The sequence below is a fragment of the Puma concolor genome, chromosome D2 (genome assembly GCF_028749965.1).
Source record: "Puma concolor isolate L17-30 chromosome D2, mPumCon1.1.hap2, whole genome shotgun sequence".
NCBI lineage: Eukaryota > Metazoa > Chordata > Mammalia > Carnivora > Felidae > Puma > Puma concolor.
Genome location: NC_141677.1, coordinates 73,530,860 through 73,545,619, shown reverse-complemented (window position 1 = coordinate 73,545,619; position 14,760 = coordinate 73,530,860). Strand labels below are relative to the sequence as shown.

The following is a 14,760-nucleotide window of genomic DNA, read 5'->3' as shown; positions in this document are numbered from 1 at the left end:
TCGAGGCTGATAAGATCTTTAGGGGAGGCAAAGGAAGGTTAATAAGACCTGCACAATAATATTTACTGCAACATGGTTTCAAATAGCTAAATATTAGGAAAAGCCTAATTGTACATTAGTAGGGGACTAGTTAAATAAATTATGGTGCTATGGAACACTATGCAGCCATTAAAAAAGTAGTTCCATAAGCATTAATATGTAATTATCTAGCAAAGTGAAGAACACTGCATCTATAAAGAAGGGAGCCCTGATATAAGCACCTGTATGAAATATCTCTATAAAGAAATACAAAAATCCTGGGGCGCCTGGGTGGCTCCATCAGTTAAGCGCCTAACTTTGGCTCAGGTCATGATCTCACCATTTGTGAGTTCGAGCCCCCTCTGACAGCTCAGAGCCTGGAGCCTGCTTCAGATTCTGTATCTCCATCTCTCTCTGCCCCTGCCCCGCTCACACTGTGCCTCTCTCTCAAAAATAAAATAAAGACATTAAAAAAAATTTTAAGAAATACAAAAATCCTGAAAATACTTGTTACCTATAGGATGATGAATAGGTAGGTAGCTAGGGGATCAAGGTGGGAGAATGGTTTAATTCTTTTTACTGTATCCTCTTCTGTATCTTTTGATTTTTGAATACAAATGCTATATAATAGGCATTTAATACCTAGCAAAATAATTCAAATTTTTTTCCAAAAGTATCTTTATGCTATAGAAGATTTAAAAAATATACAAACTTATGTATATGTATATATATAAATAGAGAGAGAGATATAGATTCATGCATATATTATCTATCCTTCCATACACACACACACACACTCTCTCTCTCTCTCTCTCTCTCTCTCTCTCTCACTCCACACGAGTGCATTTTCTTAATTTATTAAAAATACAACATGAATCAAAGGTTTACTTAGAAATCACCTTTGTCCTGGATAAGGGTGGGAAAAGAGTCCCTGAATCCTTTCCTGCCTAGCATATAAAATTCACAAGCACGGGAATCTTGTCCGTTTTTTTCCGTGTTGAATAACTAGCGCCTAGAACAATGCCTGGCATAGATGGAAATCAAATGTTTGCTGACATAATGAATAAATGAATGAATAAATAGCCTTACTTTATGCCTACTTCTTTTTTCATCAACTGATAGACTCCTAATACCTTTCTCTGCTTTCAGTCTTTTTCTTTCAATTTATTCCCCATAATACCACCAGAGGGATTTATCCAGAATACAAATTTATTGTGCTTTAAAATCTTCTCCAGTTCTCCACTGCCACAGGAGTAAGACTCTCTGTAACATCCACTGCTCCCTTCCCTGCCTCTCACCATCTTTCTTGGAGTCCATTTGCAGCTAGGTTAACTATTCCCTGCTCCCACTTGACTACCTTCTGGAATGTTCTCTCTCCTGTAGGAGAACTCTTACTTTTTTCTTTCCCCCAAGCTCTTGTCTCAAATATTGAGGCAATTTTGAAACAAGAACAAGATTAGTTCTCATTGAGACAATTACTCCACTTCTCCTATAATCATAATTAGTTTCTCCTTTCTCTCTGTTCCCACAGAATATGTACATCCCTATATTTTTAAGTCACCCAGTCAAGTGTCTATCTCTCCCTCAACAGACAATGAGTGCCTAAGGGGTGAGGCCTAAATTTTATCCATCCTTGCATAGGCAACCTTACCATAACGGCAGGCCTATGATAATTGTTCAATAAGGATTCTTTAATAATGAATGAACACATTAATTATTGGATAAATCTTAACCTTTGATGCAAACTGCATACAGTAATAGGTTTAAAACATATCCACAAAGCAAAACAAAACAACCTTAATAAGAATTCGAGTACATTGTATTTATTACATTATAATTTTTGTGATAACATGTACAAATTATTTACACTCTCACAATCTACCTGAAATTTTATCCAATTTTACACAAATGCCATAAAAAGAAGTAAAGAGCATATTTTAATATAATCCCTATATAACTTAAGCGTTAGTGTTTCTATAGACCTAATTTTTATTTAAGTTCAGAAGGACTATTTTGAGAATTTGAACAAAAGCGGGTAAAGACACTTAAAATTTTTTTAAATGTTTACTTATTATTAAGAGACAGAGAGAGACCGAGCATGCGCATGGGAGGGGCAGAGAGAGAAGGAGACACAAAATCCGAAGCAGGCTCCAGGCTCTGAGCTGTCAGCACAGAGCCTGACGCGGGGCTCGAACTCACAAACTGCAAGATCATGACCTGAGCCAACGTCGGACGCTTAAACGACTGACCCACCCAGGTGCCCCAAAAGTGGGTAAAGGTATTTAAACACAATTTGAAAATTATATGCTTATGGATATTTCCACAAGATGGCAAGATAGAAAAATCCTGAACGCACCTCCTCCCACAGACACATCAAATCTCTGCTACAAATAGATCAATTACCTCTGAAAAAGATCTGAAACTAGATGAATGGCTTCACCAACAACAAAGGATAAAAGACCACACCAACAAGGGAGGAGAGGCAGAGACACAACCTCACCACTTCTTTCTACTCCCCTGCATCTCGCCAGCCCCCCCACTTCTCCCCAAGGAGTGAGGGGTGGCTGCCCTACAACAGGAACCCCAACTGCTGTGATCTGCACTGGAGAGACAAGCCCCCAAAACTTCTGGCTTAGAAAACCATCAGGGCTGACGTCCAAGGGGCCCAAAATATGATCGGAAACTGAAATCTCCCAAGACCCAGGGATTTAATAAGCACCTAGACTAGGGATGCCTGGGTGGCTCAGTCGGTTAAGTATCTGACTGTTGATCTGGGCTCAAGTCATGATCATGGTTCATGAGTTCAAGCACTGCCATCAGGCTCTGCACTGACAGTATGGAACCTGCTTGGGATCCTCTCTCTCTCTCTCTCCCCCCTCTCTGTCCCCTTACCCCACTTGTGCTCTCTGTCAAACAAAATAAATGAAAACTTAAAAAGTAAAACAATTAAAATCAAAAGCACCTACACTAAATATGCAGATTCATCTGCCAATTTAAAATAATATGCAGGAGGGACAGGGGACAGTTGAATCTCTCCCTGGAGTTGGAAGGGCTGAGAGACAACATTTTTTTTTAACTCTCCTACCCTACTGGGGGGTAGCAGAGTGGGCAAGCTCAGACCTGACCCGCCTTGCTAAGGCAAGTGCGGGTGAGAGGTCATGGCACTATTCTGCTGCCTTGCTGAAGCACTCCCCTACTCCTGGCTGGGGCTGGCAAGTGCCTATGGTCGCAGCACTCTCCTGCTTCCGAGATGAAACTGGTGACCGTGGGCACTTGTGACACTTCTCCACTCCCTGGCTGGGGTTGCTAGCAAGAGCAGTCAGGGTACTCTCCCACTCCCAGCCTAAAGCCAGCACCACACACTGACAAGACACTCTCCCACTGCACTACGGAAGCCCCCGTGTGACCAGAGTCAAGACATTTTCCCACTGCCTTTCTATAGCTGCTGAGTGGGCCCCACCCCTTATACATTTCAGCTGCCTCGCTAAAACCAGTGGGTGCTCACAATCCATACAGGGGATGCCTCTTGATCACCTAGGCCTGGTGGCTAAGGTGCTGGTGTTCTTGAGCTCCACAGGGATGTAACAGTTGAAAGAGAGTTCTTGGCATGCAACCCCCTCCCCACCCCGGCACTGCACAGGTTAACAGGCTGAAACACAACCACAGTCTTCTTGTGAAAAAAGGCCTATTTACTTAGTCTGGAGCTTCAGCCTAAGGGACAGGCTTCATGTTTTCCACCCATCTAGAGGCTAAGGGAGGTGCTTAGTGAGAACATAAACAGAGAGACACCATCCTTAAACATCCCACTGGCCTCATTACAGCTTGACAAAACCTCCCCCAAAAGGAGCTGATACATTCTTCTGGAGGCCAGAATTTTGCAACGGTCACCCAGAAGAGACTTCCAGATCTCCTGGTCTGCAGACCAGCAGGGATTAAAATTGCAGCCCACAGGACTATATATATTTGCATACTTTAAAAGCTGCTGCCTGAGTGTCTGGTTTCCATCAGCCTGAAACTAGATGCTAATTGAGATTCCTCCCCATGGAAGGACGGACAGGTCTTAGCACACCCTCGACAACAAGAACATATCAAGAATAAATTAGGCAGTTTAGACAATCACAAAGTTTCAAGAGACAACCACGAGCGAAAACAAGGTTGAACCACAAGGTTTATCACCTGCACAAGGCTACTCCTTAAAGACTGAGAGGTAGCTATTTCAACTAATACATAAAAACAAATACAGAGTCCAGCAAAATGAGGAAACAGGAGTATTTTCCAAACAAAATAATAAGACAAAATCTCAGAAGAAGGCTTTAATCATATTGAGATAAATAACCTACCTGATAAAGAGTTCAAAGTAATGGTCATAATGATGCTCACTGAACTCAAGAGAAGAATGGATGAATAGAGTAAAAACTTCAACAAAGAGCCAGAAAATGTAAGTACCAAACAGAACTCACAAAGCTGAATAATATAATAACTGAACTGAAAAATATATCCAGTAGACTGGATGAAGCAGAACAGATCAGCAAGCTGGAAGACAAAGCAATGGAACCTACTTAGACAAAGCAGCAAAAAGAAAAATAATTTTTTAAAATGAAGATAAGTTATGGCACCTATGGAACAACAAGTAGAATAATATTCATGTTATAGGTGTCCCAGAAGGGGAAAAAGAGTAAAAGGGGCAGGCAACTTATTTGAAGAAATAATGGCTGAAAATGTCTCCAGTCCAGAGAAGGAAACAAATATCTGGGTACAGGAAGCTGAGAGAGTTACAAATAAGGTAAACCTAGAGATTCACACCAAGACACATTATAATTAAAATGGTAAAAGTTAAAAAGAGAATCTTAAAAGCAGCAAAAGGAAAACAAATTGTTACATACAAGGGAAACCCCATAAGACTACCAGCAGATTTCTCAGAATAAACTTTACAGTCCAGAAGAGAGTGGCATGACAAATTCAAAAGTACTGAAAAGTAAAAAACTTTGAAATAAGACTATTGTATCCATAAGGTTATCATGTGTAATTAAAAAGAAGAAAAAGAGTTTTCTAAACAAGCAAAAGTTTATCACTAGTAAACCAACCTCTTACTTGTAAGAACAGTAAAGATGTATCTTTCAGCTGTAAAGAAATGACACTTCTTAATAATAAGAAAACATAGAAAAGAAATAATCTCACTGAAAAAGGTAAATTTACAGTAAAGGTAGTGGATAGATTATCTATAAATGTACTATAATGATTAAAAGACAAAAGTAGTAAAATTAAATAAAACCATAATGATTAGCTAAGGAATACATAAAATAAAAATATCTAAACTGTGAGATCAAAAACATAAAATGTTAGGGGGTATTTGGAATGTGCTCAACTTTAAGTTGCTATTAACTAAAAATAGACTGATATATGTAGCATGATATATGTAAACATAGCATGATATATGTAAACATCACAGTACCAGAAAGCAAAAACTTATAGTAAATACAGAAGAAAATGAGAAAGGAATCTAAACATAACAATAAAGAGAGTCATCAAACTACAGGGAAGAGAAAAAAAGAAGAAGAAAGAAACAGAGAGGAACTAAAAAAAAAATCCCAGAAAACAATCAACAAAATGGCAGTAAGTATATTCCAATCAATAATCTCCTTAAATGTATAGGGTATTAATGCTCCAATCAAAAGGTATAGAGTGGCTAAATGGATAAAAAATACAATACACATCCATATGCTACTTACGAGAGACTCACTTTAGAAGAACACACACAAACTGAGAGTGAAGGGATGAAAAAAGCTATTCCATGCAAATGGAAACATAAACAAAGCTGGTGTTGCTATATTCATATCAATAAAATAGACCTTAAAATAAACACTTTAATAAAAGACAAAGAGGGGCACTATATAATAATAATGGGGTCAATCCAGCAAGACATAATATCTATAAGTAGATATGCACCCAATATAGGAATACCAAATTACACAAAGCAAATATTAATAGATGTAAAGGGAGAAATTAATAGCACTATAATAATATTAGGGGACTTTAGCACCTCACTTACATCTGGATAAATCATTCATCCAGAAAATCAATAAGGAAACACCAGCCTTAAGCAATACATTAGACCAGACGAAGTTAGTAGATATATATAGAACATTCCACCCCAAAACAGCACAATACACATTCTTCTCAAGTGCACATGAAACATTCTCCAGGGTAGATCACATTTAGGCAACAAAACAAGTAAGTCTCAATAAATTTAAGAAGCCCGAAATCTCACCAAACATCTTTTCCAACCACAACAGTATAAAATTAGAAAACAATTACAAGAAAAAACCCATGAAATAATGACAAATATGTGGAGATCAAATAACATGTTACTGTGCAACTCTAGGGTCAAAAAAAATCAAAGGAAAAAATTTAAAATACCTAGAGACAAAAGAAAACACAAACACAACATACCAAAATCTATGGGATGCACCAAACACAGTTCTAAGAGGAAAGTTGATAGCAACACAGGCCTGCCTCAAGAAACAAGAGAAATATCAAATAAACAATTTAACTTTTATGCCTAAAGGAACTAGAAAAAGAAGAATAAGTCCAAAGTTAATAGAAGAAAGGAAATAATAAAGATCAAGAACAAACAAATGAAATAGAGACTAAAAAGATGATAGAAAAGATCAACAAAACTAAGAGCTGGCTGTTTTAAAAGATAAACAAAATTGACAAACTTTCATCTGGTCTCACCAAAAAAAGAGGGTTCAAATAAATAAATAAAATCAGAAATTAAAGAGTAGAAGATACAACTCATACCACAAAAATACAAAAGATTATAAGAGAATACTATGAACAATTTTATACAGTAACAATTTGGACAACCTAGAAGAAATGGATAAATTTCTAGAAACATAATCTTCCAATACTAAATCATGAAGAAGGAAAAGATCTGAATAGGTTGATTACTAATAAAAAAAATTGAATCACTAATCAAAAACCTCCCAACAAATGGAAGTCCAGGACCAGATGGCTTCACTGGTGAACCTTACCAGACATTCAAAAAGATTTAATACCTATCCTTTTCAAACCCTTCCTAATAATTGAAGAGAAGGGAATGCTTCCCAACTCATTTTACAAGGCCAGCAATTCCTTGATGTCAAATACAGACAGGGACACCAACAAACAAATAAACAAACAAAACAAAACAAACAAAAAAACCCTATAGGCTCATATCCTTGATGAACATACATGTAAAATTCCTCAACAAAATATTAGCAAACTGAAATCATCAACACATTAAAAGGATATACACCATAATCAAGTGAGATTTATTCCAGGGATGTAAGGATAATTCAACATCTTCAAATCTATCAACCTGATATACCACATTGACAAAATGAAAAATAAAAATTATGTGATCATCTCAATAGACATTTGAAAAGAAAGCATTTGACAAAATTCAACATACATTTATGATTTAAAACAATAACAAAGTGGGTATAGAGGTAATGTACCTCAACATAATAAAACCATCTATGACAAACCCACAGCTCATATTATACTCAACAGTGAAAAGCTGTAAGCTTTTCCTCTAAGATACATAGTATCTTAAGTCCCAACCAGAGCAATCAGTTAAAAAAAAAAGGCATCCAAGTTTAAGGGAAGAAGAAAAATGTCCCTTTTTTTTTTGCAAATGACATGATTCTATGAATACAAAATCATAAAGATTCCATCAAAAATTATTAGAATTAATAAATAAATTCAGTAAAGCTCCAGGATACAAAATTGTTATGCAAAAGTCTGTGGTGTTTCTATACACTAATATGAACTATCAGAAAGAGAAATCAAGAAAACAATCTGGTAAATAATCACATGAAAGAGAAAAATACCTAGGAATAAAAGGCCAAAGAGATAAAAGATCTGGACACTGAAAACTATGACACTAATGAAAGAAATTGAAGATGACACAAATAAGTGGAAAGATATTGTAAGCTAATTGATTATAAGAATCAATATTGCTAAAATATCCAAACTACCCAAAGCAATCTATAGATTCAATGCAATTCCTGTCAAAATTCCAATGGCATTTCTCACAGAACTAGAAAAAATAATTCTAAAATTTATATAAAACCACCAAAGACCCTGAATGGCCAAAAAAATCTTGAGAAAGAAGAACAAAGCTGTACGTATCACAATTCCTGATTTGAAACTGTATTACAAGGTTATAGTAATCAAAACAGTATGGTATTGTCATAAAAACAGACATATAGATTAATGGGGCAGAATAAAGAATCCAGACATAAACCCACACATATATCATCAATATATGTCAAAAGAGCCAAGAATACATGAGGAAAGGGTACTATTTTCAATAAATAGTGCTTGGAAAACTGGAGAGGTACATACAAATGAATGAAACTGGACACCGTCTTACACCGTATATAAAAATTAACTCAAAATGGGTTAAATCCTTGAATGTAAGGCTTAAAACCATAAAACTCCTAGAAGAAAACATAGGAGGTAAGTTCCTTGACAATGGTGTTAGCAGTGTTTTTTTAGATATGACTTCAAAGGCAAGGGAAACAAAAGCAAAAATAAACAAATGAGAGTACATCAAACTAAAAAGCTTCTGTGGAATGAAAGAAACCGTCAACAAAATGAAAAGGCAAGTTACTGATGAGAGAGGATTTTTGGAAAGCATGTATCCAGCAAGGAGTTAATATATCCAAAATGTATAAGGAACTCCTACAGTTCAATAACAAAAAAAACAAATAATCCAACTTAAAAATGGACAGAGGACTGAAAAAGACATTTTTTCCAAAGACATACAGATAGCCAACAGGCACATGTAAAGATGCTCAACAACACTAATCACCAGGGAAATGAAAATCAAAACCACAATGAGGTATCATTTTATACCTGTCAGAATGACTATAGTTAAAAAAAAAAAGTGTTGGCGATAATACAGAGAAAAGGAAATCCTTGTACACTGTGGTGAGAATGTAAATTTGAGCAGCCAGTATGGAAAACAGTTTCTCAAAAAAAATTAAAAATAGAACTAGTATATGATCCAGCAATTCTACTAATGGGTGTCTGTCTGAATAAAACAAAACCACTAAATCAAAAAGATGGATGTACCTTAATGTTCACTGCATCATTAGTTACAATAGCCAAGATATGGAAACAGCCCAAGTGTCCATCAATGGATAAATGGATAAAGAAACTGCCATATTTTATCTATCTAGATATATAGATAGAGAGGTAGATATAATATAGATATAGATAGATACACACTTATAGATACAGATATAATTCACACACACACACACACACACACACACACACACACACACACACATGCAATTCTTATCCAAAGTCCAATGGAATTTCTCAAAGAACTAGAACAAATAATTCTAAAATTTATATAAAACCATGAAAGACCCCAAATGGCCAAAACATTCTCAAGAAAGAAGAACAAACTTGGAAGTATCCCACTCCCTGATTTCATATATATACAAACATATATATGTATGTATTCATATATAACTGAACACTTAACTAATATAAACCTAGAGGGTTTTATGCTATTAAATAAGTCAGATAAAGGCTAATTCTGCATGATTTCATTTCACTTATATGTGGAATCTGAAAAACTAAAGAAATAAACAAAACAAAATAAGACCCAGACTCATAAAGAAAGAGAACAGATTGGTGGTTGCGAGATGGAGTGGGTTTGTGGGGATGAAATGAGTGAAAGTAATCAAGAAGTACAAACTTCCAGTTATAAAATATGTAGGTCACGGAGATATACAACATGGGGAATATAGTCTATAATATTATAACAGTTTTGTGTAGTGACAGATGATAAGTAGACTTATTGTGGTGATCATTTCACAATGTATACAAATGTCAAATCACTATGCTGTACACCTGTAATAATATTGTATATAAATTATATCTCAAAGCAGTAAAATGGAAGTAGTAAAATATTAGTGTACAGTTTTAAAAAACTGAACATTGATGTAAATACCACCCAATTCAAGAAATAGAACATTGCCAGGATCCCAGAAGATCTCATGTGTCCTTTCCCATCTTAACCTCTTCCCCTTTTTATTTTCTTAATTTTTTTTAACGTTTATTTATTTTTGAGACAGAGAGAGACAGAGCATGAACAGGGGAGGGGCAGAGAGAGAGGGAGACACAGAATCCGAAGCAGGCTCCAGGCTCTGAGCCATCAGCCCAGAGCCCGACGCGGGGCTCGAACTCACGGACCGGGAGATCGTGACCTGAGCTGAAGTCGGACGCTTAACTGACTGAGCCACCCAGGCGCCCCCCTCTTCCCCTTTTTGATGAGAACACTATCTACTTAGGGAAACAGTTTCTTGCTTTTCTTCATATAATTTTTATAGTTCATTCATTTTCATTGTTATAAAGTATTCTACCAAATGTTTACACAGGAATATATCCATTCCACTGTTGGTAGGTATTTGGGTTGTTTGAATCACTTCCTGTTTAGGACTATTATAAACAAGGCAGTTATGAACATCTCCCTGTGCATATGAGCACTCATTTCCCTAAATGAAAGTTTCCTAAAATTTGTTAAATTTTTCCAGATCATTCTTTGACGTAGGTGAGGAGGGGACTGTCTTATGTGTTGCAGGATGTTTAACAGCATCCATGGCTTTCACTCACTAGATGCCAGTGGCATGCTCACCATTGTGAAAGCCAAGAATGTCTCCAGATGTTCCCAAATGTTACTTAAGAGGCAAAATTGTCCCAGTTAAGAATCACCATTCCAAGGTAAATAATGAGGAGCAGAATTGCTGGTTTGTGTATTTTTAGATTTGCTACATAGGGCCAAACTGTTCTCCAAAGTACTTGCAGCAGAAGTAACATCAAGGATTTAGCATAATAAGGAGTTCCAAGTATTGGTCCCTTGTAAGACATGGTCTCTCTAGCAAGAATTAAGCTGATAAAAATGGACAGAGTCAACTTTTTTGAAACTCTGGAATCTAATCGAAAACTATGCCTATCAAGGAGTGCTTAATGAAGAAAGAAGCCATTGAAATTGGTAAGAAGCATTGTATGGTTTTTGGTTACCTGACTAGCATTCTCTATTCCTGTGGACAATGGCCCATGTTCCTGGTGCTAGGAAAAGCAATATAGACCTTGTTCTCAAAAACTGATCAGCTGACTCCCTAAGGAGTCACACAGAGACTGTCAACACAGAGACTGACCTTCATTTTGCCCCTCTATGTGGAATGGTTTCTGGGTGACATCTGATGGAAACATTTAAAGATATATGCTACCCATTGTTGCCTGGGGCATGGAATAAAGGATGAGGCAAAGAGCCGACAGACCCAAAAAGCCTAAGTATGAGGAGGCTGAGGAAGGAAGATTCTTGGGAGAACTGTGAAGAGCTCTGAAATATGCAGGAGAAGCTGGAGTGCAACGTGCATGACTAGGTTTGGACCCATGCTCAGAAAAGACTTTTGTCTTTTGAGACAAAATTAAAAAGGCAGGAGATGAAGGCTAAGGCAGAGTTGTAGGTAGCTTGGCTTAAGCACTGAAAAAGTATCCTAGCTCAGAGCCAATATGCAAAGACCAAGGGGGTTGGTTTTTTGTTTTTTCTCATTTATTTATTTATTTGTTTGTTTGCTTATTTATTTATTTATTTAATATGTAATTTATTGTCAAATTGGTTTCCATACAACACCCAGTGCTCATCCCAACAGGTGCCCTCCTCAATGCCCATTACCCACTTTCCCCTCCCTCCTATCCCCTGTCAACCCTCAGTTTATTCTCAGTTTTTAAGAGTCTCTTATGGTTTGCCTCCCTCCCTCTCTTTTTTTTTCTTCCCCTCCCCATGGTCTTCTGTTAAGTTTCTCAGGATCCATATAAGAGTGAAAACATGGTATCTGTCTTTCTCTGTATGACTTATTTCATTTAGCATAACACTCTCCAGTTCCATCCACATTGCTACAAAAGGCCATATTTTATTCTTTCTCGTTGCCAAGTCGTATTCCATTGTGTATATAAACCACAATTTCTTTATCCATTTATCAGTTGATGGGACATTTAGGCTCTTTCCATAATTTGGCTATTGTTGACAGTGCTGCTATAAACATTGGGGTACAAGTGCCCCTATGCATCAGTACTCCTGTATCCCTTGGGTAGATTCCTAGCAGTGCTATTGCTGGGTCATAGGGTAGATCTATCTTTAATTTTTTGAGGAACCTCCACACTGTTTTCCAGAGCGGCTGCACCAGTTTACATTCACACCAACTGAGTGGTGACTACTGAGATAACAGTACAGAGACTTCAGTGAGCATACATGACAAGGAATAAAAACTTTGTAAAATTAGTTTGGAGAAGCACTAAACATATGGACAATAGCAGCCCTTAGCAATCAACAACAGAAAGCCCTATGGAGAGAGAGAGCAAATCTATAGGATAGGGTAGATTAGTGATTATTTAGGGCCAGGGGAGTTAAGGAGGGACCACAAAGATGATAGCTAAAGGGTACAAAGTTTCTTTTTAAGTGGACTAAACGGTCTAAAACTGGCTGTGGTAATGACCACACATATCTGTGAATATCTAAAAACCACTGAACTGCACAGTTTAAATTAGTGAAATGCATGGTATGTGAATTATATCTCAATAATGCTGTGTTAAAAATAAATGAATAAGAATAAAAATTATAAGCTGTCATTTTCTAAGTCAGTAAAGAAATTAGAAAGTAAAGTGGTTACAGAATGACTTGAATGATTAACTGCTTAAATTTAAATGTTTCCCTGTTGTTAGAACCTGTCAATATAAATTATTGATAGTTACTTTCTACAGTATGGAGTAATTTTTTAATTATACTTTTATATAGTATTTTTGAGATGCTTGTCTTTAGATGGGATGTAAAAGCACCCTTTTTCCCCAACTCATGTTTTTTTTTTTTTTTAATTTTTTTTTTCAACGTTTATTTATTTTTGGGACAGAGAAAGACAGAGGATGAACGGAGGAGGGGCAGAGAGAGAGGGAGACACAGAATCGGAAACAGGCTCCAGGCTCTGAGCCATCAGCCCAGAGCCCGACGCGGGGCTCGAACTCACGGACCGCGAGATCGTGACCTGGCTGAAGTCGGACGCTTAACCGACTGCGCCACCCAGGCGCCCCCCCAACTCATGTTTTAATCAAGAGAAATTGAGTAAATAGTAAATTTCAGTCCCCCAAGCTGATCCTAAATAAAGAATTTATAAATCCTGACTTGTTTTCTCAGATACTGAGTTCTATACCACTGTGGCATTTGTTTTCACATTAAGTGACTATCCTATCAATGAATCCTTAACCTTGAACTTTCATTATTACTTATGAAGTACTAGATTTTCTGCAATTAATATGTCTCATCTATATATTTTCAACGACATCATGGATGAGGTCACACAAATCTTAGCAAATCTGCCAAAGACCAAGCAGACTTTGTGAAGAAGTCAGCAGTGTGGTCTGAGTCAGGTTGAGTACAACTCTCAGACCTAATGATATATCTACTGAGAGTTTTAAAAATAGGAGGGAAGAAGAAAATTGAGGGTTTTTTGTTTTGTTTGTTTTGTTTTTTAAATTCCTTTTTCCGAACCGCAAGGGTCCTTCTTTTTTTTTTTTTTTTTTAATTTTTTTTTTCAACGTTTATTTATTTTTGGGACAGAGAGAGACAGAGCATGAACGGGGGAGGGGCAGAGAGAGAGGGAGACACAGAATCGGAAACAGGCTCCAGGCTCTGAGCCATCAGCCCAGAGCCTGACGCGGGGCTCGAACTCACGGACCGCGAGATCGTGACCTGGCTGAAGTCGGACGCTTAACCGACTGCGCCACCCAGGCGCCCCAGGGTCCTTCTTGCTGAGAGGTTGGGGCATTTCAACTGCCAGGTGTCTTACACAAAGTAGGTGCTCAAAAAAATTTCAGCGAATAAATGAATGCTGCTGATTTCTTCATACAAAACTTGGATACTCTTTCATTACTGTGATCGTACATACTTAAAAGATAATGCTTTGATGGAAGAGAGAGAAAACAGCCTTCTGGGCAAGCTTCCTTGAAATCTCCATCCCCTTAGGAAAGGGAAAACAAGAGGGAAAGAAATGTTCACTATTGAGCTCATTCTTTTTTCTAGGTATTGTGCTAGGTATTTTCCCAATTTTGGCTCATTTAATTATCATGACAATCCTGAAGTAGTCATTCCTGTGTCTGTTTTAGTTTAAGGAAGCAAAGCACAAAGAACTGAATTAACCTACCAACACAAACATAAGAGAAAACAGGTGGGATTTATAGCAAAGCCTGTCTGACTCCAAAGCTTATTCTAATATGCCACTCTTTTCTTAAAACAAAAACACAACAAGCAGCAAGCAGCAGCAACAACACCACCAAAAACTGTGCTTTCATTTTGTCTATCTCTTTCATTCTAAGTCACTTCAATTCTTTTTTGAAAATCGAACACAAAACAACAACAACAACAACAATAACAACAACAACAACAATTGTGTCAAAAAGGACATTGCTCTTCATTCTCATTAGCCCAAATGAAGAATTGTCAGCAGTATTTAACAGGGTAAAATTATTTATGGTTTTTGTGTTTTATCAACACACACATCTATATACATACATACACAGAGGTAGAGATCACCAGGTACTACATCCTTTTTCCTAAGTCAAGTTACATACTATCAATGAATGCATGTTTCTGCTTATCTCACCCAAGTCTGTGTGTCTTCACCA

General features: G+C 37.0%; 1 protein-coding gene across 2 annotated transcripts in view; it reads right to left on the bottom strand.

Annotated features, from left to right (window-relative positions):
- Positions 1–14,760, bottom strand: part of ATRNL1 (attractin like 1) — a 772,750-nt gene that overhangs the window by 201,418 nt on the left and 556,572 nt on the right. The window lies entirely within an intron of this gene.